The 7,500-nt window shown below is 40.2% G+C and overlaps 1 pseudogene across 1 annotated transcript in view; it reads right to left on the reverse strand.

The window, feature by feature from the left end:
- LOC143294114 (calcitonin gene-related peptide type 1 receptor-like) overlaps nucleotides 1–7,500 on the reverse strand; it is a 114,901-nt pseudogene that overhangs the window by 18,117 nt on the left and 89,284 nt on the right. The window contains exon 3 of the transcript XR_013056875.1: nucleotides 4,038–4,129. The product of XR_013056875.1 is annotated as a calcitonin gene-related peptide type 1 receptor-like (transcript). The remainder of the gene's footprint in view (nucleotides 1–4,037; nucleotides 4,130–7,500) is intronic.

Genomic DNA, 7,500 nt, shown 5'->3' on the forward strand with positions numbered 1-7,500 from the left:
CCCCATCATCCACTGAACCCCACCCGCCACACACGTCTGTATTAAAAAAAAAAAAGAATAAAAAACGAAAAAAAAAAAAAAAGCACATACACGGAAATTCGTTAAAGGAACTCTCTCTTTCTCTCCCTCTCTAGAAAACATGCACGTACATCAAAAGTTGGTTCAAATCTCTCTGTCTGCCCCTCCCCCCCTCCCTCTCTCAAGAAAATAAGCACGTACATAAAAATTTGATTCGAATCTCTCTGCCTTTCTCTGTCTTCCGATTTTTCCCTCTCTCTCTCTCCCTCCCTCTCTCTCTCTTTCAAGAAAACAAGCACGTACAAGAACGTTTGACCCAAATCTCTCTCTCTGTCCGCATTTCTTATTTTCCTTGTCTGTCTGTCTGTCTCTGTGCATATTCATTCGTTGATACTTATGTTTTGTGACACAATAATACTATGTTGACGCATTCATCAATGTCATAAGGACCTCATGGCCAATGACAGTGTCAAAGTGTCAACTCTCTCTCTGTCTGTCTTTCTCTCTGCATATCCATTCATTGATTCTAATGTATTGTGATGCAAGGAAAATATGTTGACATATTTCACCCATGTCATAAGGACCTCATGGCCAATGACAATAAAGTGTCAAAGTGTCATCTCTCTCTTTCTCTCTCCTTGTTCAACGGAGCGTTACGATTCAGATAATTATATTCTGCCTCGTATGCGCATCGACTTGTACAAATCTAGCTTTGCATTTTTGGACCATCTGTTTGGAACTTTCTTCCTTCGTTCACTAAGACGTGCGATTCATTATGTTCCTTCAAATCAAGCATACGAAAACTTCTGCTCCAAAAAGCAAAATTTTTTTACCAGCTAAAAAAGACAGAAAATAATGCTTTTTTTGTTGTTGTGAAATTTGTATCTATACCTTTACATGTGCTTTAATGTTTTCACTTGTTCGCCTGTTAATTGGATGTTATTACCTGTAACATCTGCAAATTAATCACTTTTGTATATGTACAATGATACAGTTGTGTTTCTCTGTTCTCTTTATGACCGCTACATGTTTCTCACTTCGGTCATGTCTCTGTATGTGCATAAGTAAGTAAGTGAGTGAGTGAGTGAGTGTGTGTGTGTGTGTGTGTTGGGAGTGTGTGCATGTGTATGGATATGTATGTGTGAATGCGTTCGTTTAATTACTTTTTACGATGTTAATGATGATGATGGTGATTATTCTTTGTTGCAGTAGCAGTAGATGTAGCAGTGTTAACAAAATGATTATTGTGTCGTTATCGTTAATGTTGTTATTGTTGTCACAAGGACCGACTGGAAGACTAGGCGATGCCTAAAATCTTTATCCTTAAGTAATAAAGTTTTTGAATCTTGAATCTTGAATCTCCTCCCTCTCTCTGTGCTCTCCATGTCTCAGACTCTCTCGTTCATTAATTACCCCCCTTACCTCCCTCTTCCCCCCTTACCCCATCCCTAAACTACAGCCAAACTGACAGGTCAGGAGACATGCTCAGTTTCAGTGATAGACGATACCGTTGACATAGGGGATTCTGTTGCCTCCCAGACAATCTTATGAGACAGAAAGACATTGCGCAGCTCCCAATACTCAGCAGCAAAAAGCGAAAGAAAAAAAAAATCAAATTGTAAATCACGGGGGAAGGAGAGTGGTTTAGGGAGGGGCAGGAGAGAGAGAGAGAGAGAGAGAGGGAGGTACGGGGTGAGGGTGTGGATTATGTTGCTATGGTGATGATGATAAGAGCGCGAGCTAGGCGCCCAACACATGGAGACACAGACACTCGCACGCACATCTAAAGCCCAAAGGTCAGAGAAACGAAATTGTCTATACCTTTGAAATATACAGAACGTGACAAACACAACAACAGCAAAAAACAACAAACAACAAACAAATAAAAAAACAAAAACATGACAAACACAAGCAGCACTGTCTCCCTATGTCATCGGCTTTATGTCTGTCTGACTCACTCGTTGCTGTGTGTGCGCGTGCGTGCGTGCGTGCGTGCCCACGTTTGTGTGTGTGTGCTCGTGTGTGTGTGTGTGTGTGTGTGTGTGTGTGTGTGTGTGTGTGTGTGTGTGTGTGTGTATTCGTCTTTTTTTTTTTCCAACATGCTGCAACTCTCATAACTCTATATACCCCCCCCCTCTCTCTCTCTCGCGCGCACACACATTTCTTTCCCTTATTTGGCGTTTGATAAAGCGCATCTTAAAATTTCCCTGACGTTCAATAGCTTTTCACTTCCATTTCTCTTTTGTTTGCCCACTTCTTTATCTGTCCCCCCACCCCCAATCCCCCAATCGCTTTGATTAAAAAAAAAAAGTTTAGATAAGATTGTCAGATATACATTTGCTCACTCCCTACTGAATTTTGGCAACAAAGAAAGTTCCATTTCTTATTTCTTTATTCTTTAAACATATATTTTTTTTTCCATTTTGTTTTCATTCATTTTTTGTTACACCATTCAGATGCATACACTTCTTCCAGTTCGACTGACGTGTCAAGTCACTCATGTTGAATTTCTTCTCGCACAACTCAAAAAAAATCCCTTGTGGCTTCTGTCTCCCCCTCCCCACCCTTCCCCCCTCCCTCCCTCCTTCCTCCCCCCACCCCCCTCTGGCAATCTTAGGGGAAAGGATGTGCCCCCTCCCCCGCCCCCTTTGTACTCTTGTTGTTCTCAGTGTGTGGTCTCATGGGGAAGAGGGGGAGGGGGGGGGAGGCAAATATTCTTGATAATATACGAGACGTGACAGTTTCAGCTTTCATGTCGACTCTGCGCTGAGGGATATTTATCCTTCTGCTGTTTTCGGGACAGTGAGGAGAGGGATGGATTTGACGCGGTAGGGCGTGGGGCAGGGCGGGGAAGGGGGCGAGGGGGGTGAGGTGTTGGTGGGGGTGGTGGGGAGGGAGGGAGGTGGCCAAGTATATACTTATTGGCTGATGAGTGCACGTGTGTGTGTACACACGGGTTGTGCTTTATTTTCGCAGAGAAATCTACTCCGCGAAAAAGCAACAACAACAACAACTTACCCCCCCTAAAAAAAACGAACAAACAAAACAAAAAAACACAAAAAAACAAAAAAACTAACAAACGTGTATTTGTTATTATCATTATTATTATTTTTATAATTATCAATATTATTATGGTTATTATTACTATTATTATCATTACTATCATTATTATCGTGATCATTATATTATTGATTATCATCACCGTTCTTGTTATTTAATCACCGTTCTGTTGTTATTTATGTTAGTGCACTTGTAATTATTATTATTATCATTGTTACTATTATTATCATTATTATTATTATCATTGATTATTATCATCGTTCTTGTTGTTATTTATGTTAGTACATTTGTTTGCATTATTATTATTATCATTATCATTATTATCATCATCATCATCACTATCATTGTTATCATTATTGTTATTATTATTATCATCATCATTGATTATTATCAACGTTCGTGTCACTATTATTGTTATCATCATCATCATCATTATCATTTTTATTATCATTATTATTTTTGATTATTATCATCGCTCTTGTTGCTGTTATTTTTGTTAGTACATTTGTTATTATCATCATTATCATTATTTTTATTGTCAACATCATCATCATTGTATTATTATATCATTATCAATATTATTATCATTATCATTATTATCATCATTGATTATTATCATCGTTCTTGTTGTTGTTATTTATGTTAGTATATTCGTTATCACTATCATTATTATTATTATTATCATCATTATTGTTATCATCATCATCATCATCATCATTATTTTCATCATTGATTATTATCATCGTTCTTGGTGCTGTTATTTATGTTAGTAAATTTGTTATTATTATCATTATCATTATTATTATCATCATCATCATTATTTTCATCATCGATTATTATCATCTTTCTTGGTGGTGTTATTTATATTTAGTAAATTTATTATGATCATTATCATTATCATTATTATTATTATCATGATCATAATCATTATGCAGTACAGTGCAGACCAGGGCACCCACCTGTAGACGAGGAAGATGAGCAAAGCAGGGACGAGGAACAGGATGCTGCAGGCGTTACACCCCAGAGCCAGGTACACCGAGGTGACCAGCCTCTGCAACAGGTGGTCATAATGATGATAATGATGATGATGATGATGATGATGATGATGATGATGATGGCAACGATAATGATGATAATAATAATAATTATAATGATGACGATGATGATGATGATGATGATGATGATGATGGCAACGATAATGATGATAATAATAATAATTATAATGATGACGATGATGATGATAAAAAAAAATGCAATACTACGATAACAACAACAAAACACTACTACCGATTCGTGTTGTTGTTGTTGTTGCTGTTATTATATTATTATTATGATAGTTATCATTATCGTTATTTTATTGTTTTTATCATCATCACTTAGAATATTGAAATAATACTTGCAATTAGTCATTCGGATGAGACGATAAACCGCGGTCCCGTGTGCAGCATGCACTTAGCGCACGTAAAAGAACCAACGGCAACAAAAGAGTCGTTCCTGGAAAAACTCTGTAGAAAAATCCACTCTGATAGAAAAAAGCAACAAAAAACTGCACGCTGGAAAAAATAAAACAAAATGGGTGGCGCTGTAGTGTAGCGACGCGCTCTCCCTGGGGAGAGCAGGCCGAATTTTACACAGAGAAATCTGTTGTGAAAAAAAAAGGAGAGAGAAATACGAAGTACAAATGCAAACTGTCAGTACAGACGAACCTTGTTACATGCTTGCAAATCTCATTCTTTTCCACCACCACCCAACCCCCTCTTGTTTCGCATTTGTATCTGTGTCATAAAAAGGAAATGAAAAGGTTTATCTAAAAAGAATATCAAACAAAAGAAAAGTAAAAACAACACAGCTTCATTGTAACGCTCAGCGCTCTAGCTTGGCAGTACATCCATCCCTCTTTCCAGTTAAGCCAGGAACCTCGGCGTTGTCCTTGACAACACGTTGTCCATGCAAAAATTTATCAATCAGATATGTCAATCTTGCTATTGTCAACTGCGGCGCATCAGTTCCGTCCGGAAATATCTGTCCATTGACACAACATCTAGACTTGTCGTTTCTCTCATTCTCTCTTGCCTTGATACTGTAACTCTCTATTGCGACAGTACCCCCTCGTCCCCGACCCCTACCCTCCCCGCCCCAAGTTCAAATTTGAAATTTGAAACATCCACAGAGTCACAACGAATGACAAAACGTTGAACACAACAGTGATATTCCATTTCCATATTACCATTGACCTGTACAGACACAAAAACAAACAAACAAACAAACAAAAACAAACAAAAATCTCAGTGCTAACCACTGTCACGAAACAGAAACTCTACCCAATAATGTCAGGAGTTGTGGGTTCTTTTACGTGCGCTAAGTGCATGCTGCACACGGGACCTCGGTTTATCGTCTCACCCGAATGACTAAACTGAGGAAGCAACAGTACTAAAGCAGTTCCCACTGTACCATTTCTCTCGCCACATCACCCCCGAACCTGGCAGTGAAGTAAATGTACCACATTCTTTTACGGCCAACGGGGCAGTGAATATACACATCCACTGTGTCCAGGCCTGGGCACAGAAAGGCGGGGTCCAATCATCTCCTTCCGCCGTTTTCAACCTCATACCAGCCGGTGACAGGTACCCATTCACACCTGGGTGGAGTGAAGAAAATCGTTTCCCAAGGGCACAACACCATGCCGAAACAGGGCCTCGAACCCTGACCCACTGGTGAACCACTGGATTAGGAGCCAGCTGCATTGCTTGGCCCTAACTTTTTGACAAGTTACACCGAACTACACCATTGGTCAGTTCCACACTTCTCACAGTTAGTAGCGGGTTACGACCATACTAGGCTCTTCCATCCGAGCAATGCAACTGGCTCCAGAAGTCCTAGGTCGAACCCACTCTGCCACGTTACCTCCCCCCCTCCCCCTACGGAACCTAACCACCTGTTATGGGTAGGGGTGAGGAGAGTGGTGGGTGTGTGTGTGTGTTGAGGAGGGGTTGGTGGGTAAATCCGATGAGGGAGGAGGACAAAGGAAGTGAGGGGTAACCATCCTTGATAATCCCCCCGGTCAGTCTGTGTTGGCACGGGGGCTCAGGGAGACTGAAGGAGGTCGCTAATTGGTCGTTGAGGGACCAGCTGCCTGCCAGCTGATTGGCTGGTTTCCCGTGACGAGCTAGGGGGGATCTGTCGGGGAGCAGGGGGGATGTTTGGTTACAGTAAAAAAAAAAAAAAAAAAGAAAAAAAAAAGAAAAAAGAAAAGAAAACAAAAATTCCTGCTGTTGGCATCATTATTTTACGTACCAGCCGCTGTTTCAGTTTCAGTTTCAAGGAGGTGTCAAAGAGTGCAGACTGATCCATATACGCTACACCACATCTGCATTAAAAACGAACCGTAGATGCCTGACATACGACATGAACCCAACGCGCTGGTCAGGCTGTGAGAGCCTACCCCAGTTTTATGTGTACATTAAAAGAGAAAAAAAACAAACTTTTAAAACTTCTACAACGTAAAACGAAGACGGATTGGGGGAACGTAGATTGGGTTTTGTTTTACTGCCCCTCCCCCACCTCCCCCCCCACCCCCCCGAACTAAAACTCACTGCCATGTTACTGTTCCCAACCAAAGCATGTTCTATTTCAAAATCAGTTCGTCTGTCGGTGCACCAGACATACACGTGTTTGTTGACAAACAAACTGGCAATTTAACACCACTCTCCATGAAAAGACACAACAAAAAACAAACAAACAAAACAGCAACAACAATCACAACAGCTGCTGAATCAGGCGAAAGAAAGAAAATCGCCCTTTCCCTTGTTTTGATCATTCCAGTTCCAGAACAGAAATCCAATGCTGTTGCTGTATTGTACTCAAAAGACGAAAACATAAATCAAACCTTGTGTTTGATCTGTACTCAAAAGACGAAAACATAAATCAAACCTTGTGTTTGATCTGTACTCTAAAGACGAAAGCAAAATTAAAGTCTTGTGGTCGTATTGTACTCAAAAGACGAAAACAGAAATCAAATCTTGTTTTTGTATTGTACTCTAAAAGACGAAAGCAAAATTAAAGTCTTGTGGTCGTATTGTACTCTATAGACGAAAACAAAAATCAAATCTTAAGGCTGCATTGTACTCAACAGACGAAAGTTTTTCTGTTCATTCTCCGTCAGTGATCAGATCAGACAGACAGCGGCGTGGAAAGAGAAGGTTAAGTGGTTGCTTTGATTACTCGATACCCGTCTTTGATTTAATGTCAAGCACGGACGGACGACTTAACATTTTCTATTGCGGTGGTGATGGTCTGGTCTGCAACTCTCACAACATTCACTCGTTTCTAACCAGGAGGCATTTTGTATGTACGTATATGACCGTCTTTATATTCACGGGGGTAGTCTTAAACAGTCAACAACAGCTGATTAATATAACCGCT

The sequence above is a fragment of the Babylonia areolata genome, chromosome 19 (genome assembly GCF_041734735.1).
Source record: "Babylonia areolata isolate BAREFJ2019XMU chromosome 19, ASM4173473v1, whole genome shotgun sequence".
Classification (NCBI taxonomy): domain Eukaryota; kingdom Metazoa; phylum Mollusca; class Gastropoda; order Neogastropoda; family Buccinidae; genus Babylonia; species Babylonia areolata.